Source organism: Triturus cristatus, chromosome 3_1 (genome assembly GCF_964204655.1).
Source record: "Triturus cristatus chromosome 3_1, aTriCri1.1, whole genome shotgun sequence".
NCBI classification, from domain to species: Eukaryota; Metazoa; Chordata; class Amphibia; order Caudata; family Salamandridae; genus Triturus; species Triturus cristatus.
In genome coordinates, this window is record NC_140583.1 from 231,799,941 (window position 1) to 231,817,696 (window position 17,756).

The window sequence follows — 17,756 nt, forward strand, 5'->3', positions numbered from 1 at the left end:
CAGCGTGGGAGGAGCAGCGGCCAACGGCCGCAGCATGACGGAACCACTCCGTCATGAGCACACGGCACCCGTGGCTCATGACGGAGTGGCTCCGTCATGAGCGCTGAAGGGGTTAAGGAATCTCTAAATAGCGATTCCTTACATTGCGATTGCATTTAAGGAATCCCTAATTGAGATTCCTTAAATGCAATGCATGAAAGTTTTAAAATTAGCGATTTCGCTAATAGGGGGAGCAAATTACCATGAAGTTGAACTTCATGGTAATTTGCAAAAACTTTGAAAAATGCACTAAAGTGCATTTTTCAAAGTTCCATTTTACACACACACATGCCCTTGGGGCATGTGTGTGTGCAAGATGTATTCATATGCAGATTTCAGGGGTGCAACAGGGTGTCCTTTTTGACGCCCTGGCTCCCTTGAAATAGCATGAGCAATTTGCGATTCTCTAATTGAGATTAGCAAATTGAGAAAGTCCTCCCAGTCATTCCTATGGGCCTCTAGGCCCATAGGAATCAATGGGGAGGTATTCCTTAATTGCGACTCGCAATTTGCGAGTAGCAATTAAGGAATGTTTAGAAATCGCTATTTTGTAAGCGATTTCTACATGCATAGCCTTTTGCTATTCCTTATTAGCGAATCCTTATTTTTCACTATTAAGGAATCGCAAATGGCATTGTTGATGCATGTGCCAGTAAGTGTTATATGGATTGATTTCTATATTTTAAACTATAAAGGATTTGGCAACATTTGCTCCGATATGGGAGTTTCATCGTCACGCTTCACGCGCGTTCCGTTTTAATTTCATTTGTATATTTGTACTTGCTTAATTTTGCCTTGTATTAGTGACTGTTGTCATTTTGACTGTAGCGGCGCTCCGGCGCTTGCTGGGCGTTTTGTTTGTGGAGTGGGAGCGGGACAGATCCGCTGTGCGCGCTCGTGGAGCAGTCTCCTTTTCACGCCCATGCTGTGCACGCATGCGCGCACAGCCGCTTTCGTTTCTCGTTCCTCAGCGGACGGCTCTTCACGCATCGGTACACAGCTGTGCTGTTCGATCCCCAGTCCCTTTCGAACGCTTGCCGGAGCGCATTCCGGATCAGGGCTCTGCCTGAGGGGAGATTAGGCGTGGCTCCCTCCACATCAATATAACTAAGTGAATAACTCAGTAGGTACAGGGAGAGTTTTCTCAATTACGTAGGGACAGTTTAGGCAGTGACAAGGACTTTTATATTACAAAGACACCCCTGGGTCTCTCACCCCCTAAAGCTCCTCCAGACCTCCTGCAACACAATGGCGTACTACACCGACGAGGAAAATCAGTGGGTAGAATTTAATGAGTACGCAGATTATGAGGAAGAGCCTTATGAGCACCAAATGGAGGAGCAATTGGTAGAGGCTTTGGATACCCATGTCCAGGGCTCTGTAAACAGGGCGTTAATAAAAGCCTTACAACCGTTTACTAACCAATAAATAATTATGGCAAGCGAAAGTTTTGTGCTTTGCAAGGGAAAACTTCAGGTCATACCTCGGCTGAGGTTCTCGCACGGATGGCACGTAATTTAATGAGAGATCATGGTTATGTGGGTTCCCCTCAGTCTGGTTACACGTCTATGACTCATACAGGGGAGGCGGAGAAGTCTTCTTCTACTGCGCCTTACACGTCTGATTCAGATCAGGAGTCGGAAGCTTCAAAAAAGGCGATGAAGCATAAGCGCAAGTCCCATAATGTAGAAGACAAGCAGATTAATAAAAATGTATTGTTTGACCCCAGAAACATAATGCACCCAAGGTCCACTGAATGGGTTCCCTGTGTTGAAGTGGCGCACTATGTGCAGGAAAACCTAAGGCGAGGTTTCGAAAAAGAAGTTTGGACTACACTGCGATCTGAATGTCCCAGACCTTCATTATTGGGGAAAGTGGCAGAGACACCGGAGTTGGACCCCAATATGGCCACATTTATGTGGAAATTTTCAAAGAACCCTAAGAAAGGGTTCGACCGTGCTTGGAGGGGATGTCAAGACAAGCTCCTCGATGTTTCAGGACCCCTTACCAAGATACGGATGCCGCAGTAACTGCCAAAGAATCTAACAACCCGTTAGACCCCTCGGAGGTTCTGGAGTGGGCACAAAGAGCTTTGTGCTTCCTAGGTAACGCAAACTGCACTCTATCGACAGAACGGAGGAGGTCTTTCCTTATGCGAATTGACCCTCAATTGGCAGAAATGGCAACCACAGAACCAGGCACCCTGGCAAATGGCATGCTTCTCAGGGATAGGTTTGTGAAAGAGATGGGGAAGTATGTGGCAACGTTCTCCGCCCTGGATAAAGCACAGTCGAATGTTAAGAACGTTTTTCAAACTGGCCTTTTTAATAGGGCCAGACGCTTCAGGGGTCGAGCGACCGACCGTGGTTTTAATTAGGCCTCTTGAGGTTTCGAACAATGTGGTCGAGGCGGTGTCCAATGCTCCAACTTCTACCCTACCCGCAATCGCGGTGGCAGAGGTAGACAAAACAGAGGAGGCTACATAGGACAGAGCAATACCTCCAGAGACACCTCTTACTCAGGTAAACTTCATGCAAGCTGGGAACACCATGGTAGGAGGTCGGATTGCTTTGTTCCACCACAGGTGGGAGAGTCTCACACACGATCCTTGGATATTTCAGATGGTACGAGGATTTCAGATAGGATTTTATGCCTCTCCTCATCAGGCACATATTCCTCCCCCCTACATTTTTCCCACGTAGAGATGTCATTCATAGACGAAGAGGTTCAATCATTGCTGAAAAAGGGGCAATAGTAAAAACACTTCCACACCCGCAGGGTTTTGTAAGTACAATTTTTCTAGTGCCCAAGAAGGACCAGGGTTTCAGACTGGTACTCAATCTGAGAGAGTTCAACTCCTGGGTAGTGAATCGCCATTTCAAAATGGAAGGCATACATTTACTACGAGACATCCTGTTGGAGAAGGATTGGATGGTGCATCTGGATTTGAAAGACATGTATCTGGCAGTGCCCATTTTTCCTCCTCACCGGAGGTTTCTGCAATTCCAGTGGAGAGACCAATGGTTCGAGTTTTCGGCTATGCCATTGGGTCTCTCGTCCGCCCCTTGGTGTTTCACCAAGTTGCTAAAGCCCGTTGTTCAGTACCTGAAGGAAAGAGGGGTGAGACTTATAATCTACTTGAGCGATATTCTGATTATTGCACAGAATATGGAAACAGTTCGTCTTCATCTGACCTGGACGGTCCAACTCTTACAAGAGTTGGTATTCTTCATCAACGCGCAGAAGTCCATTCTGATTCCAACACTATCAATGGAATTCCTGGTATTTCAAGTGGACTCGATTGCAGCACATCCACTGTTACCTTTGAGAAAGAGAGTAGCTATCAAAAATGAGTTGAGGAGGGTGCTTGCCTCTCTGACTATATCCTTGAGGACGCTTGCACGACTGGTGGGGCTTTTAGCTGCGTCAATTCGGGTGATATTTCCGGGGCCCTTACATTACAAGGCACTTCAGAGATTGAAGATTCTGCACTTATGCAAGGGTTTGAGTTATCTCCAAAGAGGCCCGGACAGAGATGACTTGGTGGTTGGACCACATGGACGCATGGAATGGCAAGGCAATCTTTGCAGCCAGCCCAGAGATAGTCATAAAATCCGATGCCAGCAGATGGGGCTGGGGAGCCCGATGCGGCACTGTGGAAACTGGGGGTCGGTGGTCCCAGGAGGAATTGAAACTCCATATCAACGGTCTGGAGCTTCTTGCAGGCTCATTTGCGATTCGGACACTCTCACCGCAGTGAGCGAGTTGCTGTATTCTACTGCGAATGGACAATGTGTCAGAGGAACGATACATCAATCGTCTGAGCGGCTCGAGGTCTCTCCTTCTGGTAGAGATAGCCAAAGACTTTTGTCATTATTGCCTGGAGTATCATATATCTGTGATGGCAGAGTACGTTCCGGGCACTTCCAATGTTGTAGCAGACTGGAATTCGCGGTTCCTACGGGATGCCAGCGATTGGCGGCTGCATCCCAGAATATTTAGGGAACTGAACAAGTGGGGTCCATGTTCAATGGATCTGTTTGCGTCCAGACTCAACACACAACTACCTCAGTTTTACAGTCGGCTTCCAGATCCTATGGTGATCAGCTCAGATGCATTCCTTCGGTCATGGACGACGGGCATTCTATATGCCTTTCAACCATTCGCCATGATCACGAGGGTATTAGCACAGATCCTCGGGCAGAAAGCGGAGGTGATACAGGTCTCACCATGTTGGAAAGCACAGGCGTGGTTTCCAGTGGCTCTAACATTGTCCTGTGTGCCGCCAGTGCGTCTACGTTCGTTTCCAGAGATACTGGAGGACCCTCTGGGCTCGCCTCATCTGCTGTTGATGCAAGACCAACTATCACTCATGGCATGGGAACTTTCAGGCGACAGTGGCAAGTGCCTGGAGTTTCACAGGAGACTATGTTCTTCTTATCTCAATCTTGGACACCCGCTACGCACAAACAATATGAATCAGCCTGGCGTAGATGGGTTAATTGGTGTTCTGATTGGCAACAAGATCCCTTGGGATCCGGTATCCATATGATAGTTAATTTTCTTTCAGAACTGGCAAAGTCAGGCATGGCCTATCGGACAGTAAATAATTTTCGTTCAGCAATTTCAGCGGGACATCCCCATGTGGATGGTAAACCGGTGGGGGGACATCCCCTGGTGTGTAAAGTGGTGAGAGGCATCGATTGGTTAACCCTCCGAAGTCCAAGTATTCTTCGTTGTGGAACGTTGATGTAGTGTTACGTTTCCTTAAGAATTGGCCAGCAAACAAGGGATTATCACATAAGCAATTGTCAGCAAAACTTACGGTGGTGTTATGTCTTGTATCCTGCAGACGTGTTTCGCATGTGCGAGCATTGGATCTAGCAGGTAGAGTGTTTACCCTTTCGGGAGTATCTTTCACAATTTCAAGGAGGACAAAGACAAATTCCAAATGTATTTCATATCCTGCGTTTCCTCATCATAGCAAGTTATGTGTGGTACAATGTTTGAAATGTTATGAGGATTGTATAAGAGAATTCAGGAATGATGCAGGGCAATTGTTGATTTCACCACAGAGACCTTGCCGCCCAGTCACTGCAGCAACTTTAGCCAGGTGGGTTATTTGGTTATTAAGGCACACAGGTATTGATACTGCAATGTTTAGAGCACATTCTGTTAGAGGGGCGATGGCCTCAAAAGCTTTCTCTACCTGGTCCCGGTTACAAGACATTTTGACTGCGGCAGATTGGTCCTCTAATTCAACATTTAGAACGTTTTATCACAAACCGATTGTTGATATAGTCTCTACAGTGGTGGAACAAATTTAAACTAGCATAATCAAGAGCCTCCGTGGACTGACATAGAATAAAAAAGTTTCTTTCATACCTGTGCCAGAGAGGGAGTCGAGGCCGCATTCCTACTTCCGCATCCCACAGTATAAATCACCTCGTTTTGGACAGCATGACGCTTCGCGTTCTAGTGGTTGAGGCGATACGTCACTTCTTGGTATTCCCTTCCGCATTCGGAGCTCGCCCGTTCGAAGAGACGCTCGCACCTGAATTCCTGATTCCTCCGTTTTAATTCTCTGAGTGAGCGGCCTTACCTGGAGTCCGTAAACGCTTGCCGGACTGGTTCTTCGCGGGACAACAACACCATATGCAGGCGGTAACGCGCTCGCGCGCATTAGAGGGGCTTCGTTGCAGTTCCCTTAGCGGGCCGCTTTTCTGACCCTCGTCAGTTACACTTCGTCCTTCCTGGAAATATAGACTCTCTGGGTGGGAAGTTCGGGGCTTGTACAAAGACGTTGTAGCATCTGCACCTACGTATATGTTTAGTCGCTACACAGTACTGCAACCCCTATTTCTGCTGTGCTAACCCTTATGTTTGATAGTGTGTTATATGTGACAAAAAACGTTACACAAACGATTTCCTTTTTTGTTATTCGTTACCTGTGATGTTTGGTCTGACAAGGAGCCATTAACAAGTATCAGAGGACTCCAATAGGATTGTGCTGAGAACAATCCTCTTGATAACGAATGAGTGGATATTATTGGTTGTGCTGATAACAACCAAAGAGTTATTGCTGCTATTTGACAGTTCCTGTCATCGCTCCTTTTAAAGGGTAAGAAGAGTAGAGACACTCTCTATACTTATGGTTAGAGCTCCTAGAAAGTATTTACTAAACTCTATTGTTTCTTTATAGGAGCCTCACACTGGTCGTTTTAGTCATTGTTTCCTTTTGTTTGAACATTCGAGGAAGAGGGGAGCCTTACAGGTAGATTCTGGATTACTTGTGGAGTCATTGCTGGTCTACCTGTTTAGCTGTTGATCTGCTAACGTGGCCTTTTGTTTGCAGGACTTCATTTGGATCTCAGTGGTGACTCTCCAGGTGTTGACCGTGCGCTGGACCTGCCTTCTTTCTCATTCCCTTGTCTCTTCCCCCCTATCCACTTGTTCTGCTTTGACATTGTTGGGCGGACTGGTGGTGGAAGGGCGTGGGGAACAATCTTCTGCTTCCTGCTTCCTGTCCCCGCAGAGACCTCAGGTGAGCCTGACAGTTTCTAGCTGTCACGCAAGAATTTTCAATTCTATTAAGGACATGGAGGTGAGGATTATCCCACCCTAGGAATATGATGATGGTATACTATGTGATAGACTGTTCATTTCAAGATTTGTGATTTCATATACTGTTATGTATAATGATTTAGATTTTTTCCCACCCGTTATTGTATTGGAAATATAAGTATTATGAATATTGAATAAGATGAATAATATGGGAAATGTATGTATTATGAATGTTATATTACGACTACTACTCTCTTTTCAGGAGACCAGGGCAAACAGACCTGAACGATCAGGATGGAGTTTATTGGGAGCATTGTAAAGAATCTCTGTGGTTAAGGTTCAAGTTACAGTCGAGGGTGCGGTTGGCGCCATTCCAGTTCAACACTCGAGTTAAAGGCTGAAGTTAACGTTTTTTTGCAAAGGAAGAGGAAGAGGAGGATCATACATGGACACTGATCTATGATTGGTGCAAACGACGGAGGGGATTGTCCTTCCGGGGTTATGCTAATTTAAAGTTTTTTGGCTGCTGTTAATGTCAGCAAAGTAAGGAGAAGCATAATCCTCGCCTCTGTGTCCTTAATAGAATTGAAAATTCTTGTCGCGACAGCTAGAATTTTTATTAGTACATGACAACTGTTGGACTTGGCCCTTCTGGCAGGTTCACCCCTGAACTTTTTTTTGCTTTTTATTGGTTACTTGGTGTGGTGATTTTTCGTTTCTGCGCACTTTCCCTGTGTCCCAGGGTAAAGTGCGTGCGTGCTCTGAGTGCATGTGGTGAGATAGGCCTGCCCTCCCATAGGAATGCATGGGGAATGTATGTGTCCCTAGTAGTTCCTGATGCGTGGGGTGTGCAGGGCCGAGTTTGGTATGTGCGGACTCGTGGGAGTGAATGCTGCGCGATGATGTGTGCGGCGTGCATGTACCTAGTGTGGAAGTGCCACTTCTAGAGGTGGGCACTTCTGTGTGCAGTGTGTCTGTCGCGTGATTGGCTGGTCATGTCATGTGACGGGCTAGGGATTCCCCAGAGTCAGGATGAGTCACCCAGTGGTGAATGGGGAGATCAGCAGCTTGATGGGTGGGAGGAGTACACCTGGGTCCTGAATAGGACAGGGTTTTCCACACACAATGCTGGCTCCGCCCCCTGTGGTGCGACTGACGACCCTAGCCCTGCCAGTGAATAGGGTGAGGGGCTGTGCACATCAAGGGTGCTCCCCAACCAGCTGCGACTGGTTTTCCCCCTCACCCTGAACCCAGAACAAAGGGGTTTGATGTATAAAAATGGGGCTGTGTCCCCACAGAAACTGTTCTCTGCCAGGATCTTACCTGAGGGGGGCTGCTGCTGCTGCTGCTGGACCAGAGGACCGCCACCTGGACTACCTCCCTGCCTGGAGGCCCAGTGAGCTGGCTCTGGGTCCAGCCTTGCCCCCCCACCCCTGCCCTGCTGCATGCAGGGGAGAACTTTGCTGGACTTGGTGTCTGTGGGCATCCCTAAGCGCCTGGAAGCGCTTTTATTTTTCTTAGCGCTAGAAGCGCTTTATTTCTGAAAGCCGGTGCCCACCCGGCGTTTGCCCCGTATTTGCCGATTCTAGAGTCTCCTGGCAGGTGCCCACCCTGCCAGGGACATTGCCGTAACTGTAAGCGGGTGCCCACCCCGCGGAACATTGTTTTATTATCACGAGGGAGCCTACCCCTCTCATTGCCAAGATTTAAAAATCACCGCTGCAGCCCGGGACATCCAGGAAGTCAGGCGGGCCGGGGGCGGGCCGCCGGGACAACCGGATCAGGAAGTAGGAGGGCGGGAGCCTACCCCACCTCCCACCGAAGGCTGGCGGTTTGATTCGAAGCCCCGGAGCAGGCAGGAGCCTACCCTGCACCCCGGGGCCCTCAGGAGAAGCGCCGTGTCCCCCACCCAGGCGGGAGCCCACCCCGCACTGGGACGCGTGGCCTTCGTGTTCGGGGCCCGTAGGCTCCGCATTACCGACCAAGCCCCGCAGTCCAGAGAAGTCGGAGCGCTGTGTACTCCGCTCCAGATCGGCCCAGCGGAGATCGACCCACCAGCGTGAGCCTTCCCCGCCGCGAAGAGTCCGGTGAGTGGGGGGGGCTCCTGGCTGCCCGGTGACTGGGGGGTGCGCTCCAACCCCGGGGGCATTGGCGCATTGCTGGATTTAGAGTCCGTAGGGACTCCAACGTTAGGGACCAGCATTCTTTGCCTGGGAGCCCACGAGGCTCCACCGCATACGGGGGCAGTTCTTTTGGTGCACAGAGCGGCCCCGGAAGGCAGCGGGCCGCTCCGTTACCCCCCCACATTTGTGCACGAGCCCATCGAGGCTCCAACGGCGGGGGACATTCTCGTTATTCAGAGCCCCGTGAAAGCTCCAACGACGGGGGCATTTCATTTATGCTCCTACGTTATCTGGGGGCACAATTCTTTCTATTAGAGCCACGAGGCTCCATCGTCTGACCCCCTCCTTTCTGTAAGAGCCCAGAGGGGCTCCACGCTGGCGATATGTTCTGAGAAGGCACAGTGGTGCCCCAGCATTACTCCAGTTGCCCAGCACTTAGTGGGCAACTGCCACGTGTAGGTTGTGCTTTGGGCTCCTGGCTGGCGCAGCCTGCGCCGCTTGCCCCTGACTTTGCTGGGACATAGGGCGTCCTAGCCCGACAAGGCCAGTTGGCCTAGGGACTGCCACAGTGGTGGCTTATGTGAGTTTTTGCGCTGTTGTTCCTACCGGCACCTCTGAATGTATGTTTATGCGTCATGTGCCTTGTTTGACACCGCTGAATGTTTTTAGGCATCATGTGTTTTCCTTTCCTACACCTCTGAATGTGATACATCATGTGTAATGTGCGTTTACCCCTACAGGTATTGTGATACTTAGGTGGTTGTTTTCTCCTAGTACAGGTGGTGCTAGTGAGGTCCTGGTTCCCTGCGTGACATTCTCCTAAGGTGGTTAGGGTTGCGTAGGTGGTACTTACCTTTACCAGTAATTACTGGTTGTGGGCTACATTTGTTATTTTGTACTACAGTATTATTCCTATGTTCTAAGAGTGCTAATTCCGGACAGCGGTCCATGTGGCCCTGTCCCCTGTACATATAATCCCTTGTAAATTCTGCCCGTGCCTGTTGGCACATTGTAGAGTGTGTGTTCTTATCTAATGTGTTGTGGTATAATACAAAGGTTATTTTTATATAATACCTTGTGTGGAGTTTCCTTTGTGGTGGGCCTTGGGTGTTGTTGCTGGGTGCGCGCGCAAACGCTTTACACATCGCCTCAGGGATAAGTCTGTCTGCTCGTGCCAAGCTACCAAGGGGGTGAGCAGGGGTTATCTTTGGCGTGTAACTTCCTCGCCCTGACTAGAGTGGTGGTTTCTGCCTGACTTTGGCGCAAGCCTTAGCCAACCAGAAATCCCATTTCTAACAACAACATTCTGCGGCCCCCATGCCATCCAATCCTCGCAGAGCTGTCTTTACATGTCCACAATAGGCCATGTTTCAGCGCCCCTGATTGACCGTCAGCCCTTGGTGGCACTAGGCCCGCCCCTGCCCCAGGCAGTGGGGGCTGCTGGGGCAGTGAGCGAAGTCCAGAGGGTAGAGCGGGCCAGTATTTGGGAAAGTGAGTCCGGGACCCTGTCACAGCAGGTAAGAGCGAAGGCAGTCCTGGGGTGGGAGGTGTTGAAGGGGGGGGTCAAAGTGCGCTGTCGGACTTGCTGATAAATATTTCAAGATATGGAGATCATACCGACAACTGAGAGTGATCATAATCTCCTCTCACTCGCTCTCTTTCCCCAGTGGTTAACTGATAAGGGGGGATTATCATCTTATATAGCTCCAAACCCCCACAAAGTTTTCCCATCCCATTGTGGTAGACGGCTGAAGTGGGCTAAGCTTATCATGTCCGAAGAGAAAGTGGCAGATATAGGGGCACTTCTGGCTGCAGCACAGTGCAAATTGGAGTCGCTGACCCGATCGCCTGAGGAGATCACGCTGACCTTCTGTGACTTAACTAGGGCGCTGAGCAACCTATTTATTCTCCCTAGCATGGCTCCTCGTGCTAACAAAGAAATAATCAAAGAGAGGGAGTGAAGAGGTGCTAGGATAGAACCTACCTCCTATCTGATATTTAGTAAACAAAAGTGATTCTACCCTGTCATGGAGTTAAAAAAGTGATTCTAAATAGTTAATTAATTAATTTTTGATTTTTGATTTTCATAATGATAAGTACAGTGAGTTTAAAGTGATCCATGGAATGCCACGGAAAGCACTATGTGTTTTTAAAATACCCCTCACACACTATGAGTCCCATAGTGTCATGCTTCATCATGGGGGTCTTCCCGTCCCTCTACGGGGCGGGGCGTGCTACTACCTACGGCTGCGCGGGAGCACTGTTGTTGTGATGATAAGGCTTATGTGTAGTGCAAGGGATGTGAGCGAATATAAGTACGTGTAAATAAAAATTAAAAGGACCCTGGCTAGTAGAAAAAACAATTTTATTCTGTTCTCTAGCTGGGACCGTTAAAAATGGGGAAGAGAGTAGGAAATCTCACAAATTAGTGGTTACCTACTGGGTCGACATGTTTCGTGAGCAGTCCCCACTGCTTTACTCATCAGGACCAAAAAATATAATAATCCCTTAAACACTAGAGGGAATCTCTAGATTTGTATGCCTATTCGTCTCTATTAGCAGACTTGAATAAAAGCTGCGCCCTAGGGTACACTGACCCCAATAAGAAAATAGGACCAAATTGGTATCTGAAAAAAAGAAGAAGGAGAAAACACCAATGATACAAGGCTTTTTCATCATTGTCGGGTATGAACACATCACCATACTTAGGGTATATCTCACTGAGAATTCAGTTGATATCGTTTTTGTGATATATTTTTCTGAGAATATATATTTTTCATTCTATATCTGAACGGGTAAGGTAATTTATACTCATCGCCCGATTTTTTACAGAAAAGCGAAAGAGAAAAGGTAGTTGGACATAGAAAACAGACTATACGTGACATTACCACAAAAAAACACACATAATGGTATTATACCATATGAATTCGTTGGCTGTATACATATAATACACATGATGGCCCACAGTCATACACTACATGAAAGAAAACGTAATGTACATACTTTGATTAGTTGTAATGTTCAGGCTTCATGAGCACGCACTGGAGGGAAGGGCGCCTGGTAATAGTCACTACAGGATAGTAAATATCGTATTAGTTAGAGAAACGGCAGCTGCCGGTGGTAGGCGAGCCGACCAAACTCCTGACCTGTTTTTAAGGACCTGGCCAAGTCTCAACTTACAGTTCGCAGGATCTTGCCTCGCTTCCGTATGCCTCCGTGCCGCTCCATCGATGTAAACACCGGAGTGTGCATCAGGGTTTTTATTGGCCGGGGGCAAGCAGGAAGCAGACGCGCAACTAGAGCGTGAAGGGCTTTTGAAATGGCCGCCCGACATGGACTTTTTAAGGCACCAATCCCTCACTTCCTGGTTACGGAAGTGAAGAAAACCATGTTATGAAAAGTATCGTGATGAAAAAATGGTACCTCTAATGAATCTATAATTCAGTACGAATCTTAAACAGGAGAGGATACCGAAAACGGAAAAAATTTTTGGTAAACAAAGTAGCGGCCACATATGTTCACTACGACTTAATGCAGGGCACAAAAATGAAATCACAAAGCGGTCGATGGGTAGTTCATTGGTCGTTTTCCAATATAATATACATTCATTGTTTGTGTTCTTCTGTGCTCGATGCAGCGTTAGTAGATGCCTCGCCGTCATTGTGGCAGAAAAAAACGAAGAGAGCATACTGTTCGTGGGAGCATCATTGAACATCCTGAAATGGGAGTGTATAGTTCATCAAAAAATATCTAAATGTTCGTTTCACCCATTGTTATCATAGATGGAGTTTGAACTGCGTGCTGTAAATTAACCGTCTCCCAGACCTTGTCTATCTTAATCGGTAGACCAAAAATGTGCTCCCCAGAATATGTAGATGATTCAGAGTGGGTCTGCAAAAAGGTGAATCAGATAGATTACAGGCAGCAGGGTTTTTGTTTGGTTTGAGGAAAAAAGTTTATTCAAAAAAATTAGTTGGAATTATAACTGACTCCATGGAATATCATCATTAAGGCCTGTGATGTTGGTCTTAATGCGATGTACCCATCTTTGTTCTTTTTCAAATAGGTGTTTGTCATTTGGTACTTGTTCTATGACTGTCCATGATATTTCTTCTGGTGTGTGTGCAAAGTCAATGAAATGTGCTGCCATCTTCGTTGCACCTTTTTTGCACTTGATGTTGCTTTTGTGCTCACCGATTCTCACTTTTACACATCGCGTGGTCATCCCTATATATTCCAGTTGACAGGGACATTTGATCAAGTACACAACGTTGTTGCTGTTGCAGGTGGTGAATTTTCTCTGTTCCCATTCAGTGCCATCAGAAAAAATGATGCTTGTGGTTTTTTTGGTAAGATTGCAAACTTTGCATCTTCCACACGGATGGTGTCCTTGGATTTTAGCCATGGAGGTTGATAAGCCTGTAGATTCATTGCTGCTAGGTCTAGTATGGACCAACATATCACGTATGCTTTTACCTCTTCTGTGTGCGAAGATGGGTTTTGGGAGGTTGAGTCCACCACTGTTCAAAATGCGCCAATGTTTGTTCACGATTTTGGTAATTTTATTGGAGTTGGTGTTATAAGTGGTGATGCAGAAAGGCCGTTCTTCCTTTGGTTTTGGTGTAGTTGGTTCAAGAAGGCTTTCTCTGCAATTGTTGCGTGCTCTTTTGTATGCTTTCTCGATAATTCGTTTGGGGTATTGTCTTTTGGCTAATTTCCCTTTTAGATCTTCTGATTGACTTTTGAAATCTTCAACCTCAGTGCAATTGCGTCGTAGGCGCAAAAATTGTCCATAGGGAAGGTTATCACGTAAGTGTTTAGGGTGGAAACTCTGATATAATAGAAGGCAGTTTTTCGCTGTGGTTTTGAAATGAGTAGTAGTCACAAGTCTTCCATCTTTCGGTGATATGTTCAGGTCAAGAAAGGTCAGCTCCTTATTGGATATTGTACTGGTAAACTTCAGAAACTCATCTTGGTAGTTGAGCCAGGTCATAAAGTGGTTGGCAGTGGTCTCATCGCCATTCCAGATGATCAAAATGTCATCAATATATCTTTTCCAGATACCAATGTGGCCCTGGAAAGGATTATTGGGATGTAAAATCCTCGTTGTCTCTAGATGATGCACATAGAGACCAGCTATACTAGGAGCAAAGGTGCTCCCCATGCTGGTCCCGTGCTTCTGAAGGTAGATGGTGTCTTCGTATCTAAAGAAATTTTCTCTCAATGCTAGGCTACAGCATTCCATGATGATATTTCTAGGGGTTTGATACACCCAGTCGATGTTGAATAGAACCTCCTCAATTATGTTTAGAGTCTCTGTGTGTGGTAAACTGGTATAAAGGCTCTCAACATCACAGCTTATAAGCAGTTGATGTCTTGGGTCAAAAGGAAGGTCTTCTAATAGTACGAGGACATCTTTGGTGTCCCGCAAGTACGTGGATGTTTTTTGAACCATGGGTTTTAGGAAGGCATCTGCGAATTTAGAAACTGGTTCTAAAATAGAACCTATACCAGACACAATCGGGCGACCTGGAGGGTCTTTCAGTTTTTTATGTATTTTCGGGAGGGTATATAGATAAGGTGTTCTAGGTGAGTCTTGGATAAGAAAGTCTCCTTTTTTTGTTATCCATCCGTGTGCGAGTGCCTCTTCCACCATGCTCATAATCTTGATCTTCACCTTTTCAGTTGGGTCATTCTCCAAAATTTCATAATTTCTAGGGTCTTGGAGTAGGCGTTTACATTCCTTATCATACTGTTCTTTCGATTGTATGACAATGGCCCCTCCTTTGTCGGCTGGTTTTATTACCAAGTTGCGATTGCTATTCAGTTCTTGTATTGCTTGTTTTTCATTTGTCGTTAGATTTTGAAAGACATGGTTAGTGGTTGGATGGAGATTCTCCAGATCCTTCATCACAGCCTTCTCAAAAGTAAGCAGCTCTATGGGAAGGGTGATATCTGATGGAATAAAAGTGGATTTGGGTTTCAAACCGGTGTCTCCCTCTTGTGTTTCTCTAGGTTCTTTGTCTTTAAAAAAGACTTGTAGTTTCAGTCTCCTCATGAAGTCTTGAATTTCTTTGCATAACAAGAAACCATCCATGTTTGCTGTGGGTACGAAACCTAGTCCTTTTTCCAGGACTGAAACCTGTGCAGTTGTTAGTGGTTCCTCGGTAAGATTGACTACTAGACTCATTTCTTGCTTGTCGATGCCTTCGTCATGCTCCTGGTCGATATTCTCGCCTGTTCTTCTTCTCTCGGTGTCCAATGGACATTGGTGCCCCTTCGATTTCTTCCTCTGTTTCTTCCTTGGCGTGTCCCTAAAAAAGGAGTTTGGTCAAAATACGAGTATTCTTGAGGTGGATACTGCCATGGTGGATATGTTCCTTGAGGATGTGGGAATGGAGGTGGTCCATAAAATTGTGGAGGATACATGGTGGGTCCCTGGAAATTACCCCATCCTCTCGGTCTTTGTTGATTGGGGCGTCTGTAGTTGTTCCTCACATTGGGTGGTTTCTTGTTATGCAAAGAACCTAGAGAAACACAAGAGGGAGACACCGGTTTGAAACCCAAATCCACTTTTATTCCATCAGATATCACCCTTCCCATAGAGCTGCTTACTTTTGAGAAGGCTGTGATGAAGGATCTGGAGAATCTCCATCCAACCACTAACCATGTCTTTCAAAATCTAACGACAAATGAAAAACAAGCAATACAAGAACTGAATAGCAATCGCAACTTGGTAATAAAACCAGCCGACAAAGGAGGGGCCATTGTCATACAATCGAAAGAACAGTATGATAAGGAATGTAAACGCCTACTCCAAGACCCTAGAAATTATGAAATTTTGGAGAATGACCCAACTGAAAAGGTGAAGATCAAGATTATGAGCATGGTGGAAGAGGCACTCGCACACGGATGGATAACAAAAAAAGAAGGAGACTTTCTTATCCAAGACTCACCTAGAACACCTTATCTATATACCCTCCCGAAAATACATAAAAAACTGAAAGACCCTCCAGGTCGCCCGATTGTGTCTGGTATAGGTTCTATTTTAGAACCAGTTTCTAAATTCGCAGATGCCTTCCTAAAACCCATGGTTCAAAAAACATCCACGTACTTGCGGGACACCAAAGATGTCCTCGTACTATTAGAAGACCTTCCTTTTGACCCAAGACATCAACTGCTTATAAGCTGTGATGTTGAGAGCCTTTATACCAGTTTACCACACACAGAGACTCTAAACATAATTGAGGAGGTTCTATTCAACATCGACTGGGTGTATCAAACCCCTAGAAATATCATCATGGAATGCTGTAGCCTAGCATTGAGAGAAAATTTCTTTAGATACGAAGACACCATCTACCTTCAGAAGCACGGGACCAGCATGGGGAGCACCTTTGCTCCTAGTATAGCTGGTCTCTATGTGCATCATCTAGAGACAACGAGGATTTTACATCCCAATAATCCTTTCCAGGGCCACATTGGTATCTGGAAAAGATATATTGATGACATTTTGATCATCTGGAATGGCGATGAGACCACTGCCAACCACTTTATGACCTGGCTCAACTACCAAGATGAGTTTCTGAAGTTTACCAGTACAATATCCAATAAGGAGCTGACCTTTCTTGACCTGAACATATCACCGAAAGATGGAAGACTTGTGACTACTACTCATTTCAAAACCACAGCGAAAAACTGCCTTCTATTATATCAGAGTTTCCACCCTAAACACTTACGTGATAACCTTCCCTATGGACAATTTTTGCGCCTACGACGCAATTGCACTGAGGTTGAAGATTTCAAAAGTCAATCAGAAGATCTAAAAGGGAAATTAGCCAAAAGACAATACCCCAAACGAATTATCGAGAAAGCATACAAAAGAGCACGCAACAATTGCAGAGAAAGCCTTCTTGAACCAACTACACCAAAACCAAAGGAAGAACGGCCTTTCTGCATCACCACTTATAACACCAACTCCAATAAAATTACCAAAATCGTGAACAAACATTGGCGCATTTTGAACAGTGGTGGACTCAACCTCCCAAAACCCATCTTCGCACACAGAAGAGGTAAAAGCATACGTGATATGTTGGTCCATACTAGACCTAGCAGCAATGAATCTACAGGCTTATCAACCTCCATGGCTAAAATCCAAGGACACCATCCGTGTGGAAGATGCAAAGTTTGCAATCTTACCAAAAAAACCACAAGCATCATTTTTTCTGATGGCACTGAATGGGAACAGAGAAAATTCACCACCTGCAACAGCAACAACGTTGTGTACTTGATCAAATGTCCCTGTCAACTGGAATATATAGGGATGACCACGCGATGTGTAAAAGTGAGAATCGGTGAGCACAAAAGCAACATCAAGTGCAAAAAAGGTGCAACGAAGATGGCAGCACATTTCATTGACTTTGCACACACACCAGAAGAAATATCATGGACAGTCATAGAACAAGTACCAAATGACAAACACCTATTTGAAAAAGAACAAAGATGGGTACATCGCATTAAGACCAACATCACAGGCCTTAATGATGATATTCCATGGAGTCAGTTATAATTCCAACTAATTTTTTTGAATAAACTTTTTTCCTCAAACCAAACAAAAACCCTGCTGCCTGTAATCTATCTGATTCACCTTTTTGCAGACCCACTCTGAATCATCTACATATTCTGGGGAGCACATTTTTGGTCTACCGATTAAGATAGACAAGGTCTGGGAGACGGTTAATTTACAGCACGCAGTTCAAACTCCATCTATGATAACAATGGGTGAAACGAACATTTAGATATTTTTTGATGAACTATACACTCCCATTTCAGGATGTTCAATGATGCTCCCACGAACAGTATGCTCTCTTCGTTTTTTTCTGCCACAATGACGGCGAGGCATCTACTAACGCTGCATCGAGCACAGAAGAACACAAACAATGAATGTATATTATATTGGAAAACGACCAATGAACTACCCATCGACCGCTTTGTGATTTCATTTTTGTGCCCTGCATTAAGTCGTAGTGAACA

General features: G+C 46.0%; 1 pseudogene; it reads left to right on the forward strand.

Annotated features, from left to right (window-relative positions):
• The first annotated feature begins 1,544 nt into the window (after nt 1-1,544).
• On the forward strand, nt 1,545-2,416 carry LOC146859987 (uncharacterized; annotated as a pseudogene).
• The last annotated feature ends 15,340 nt before the right edge of the window (nt 2,417-17,756 follow it).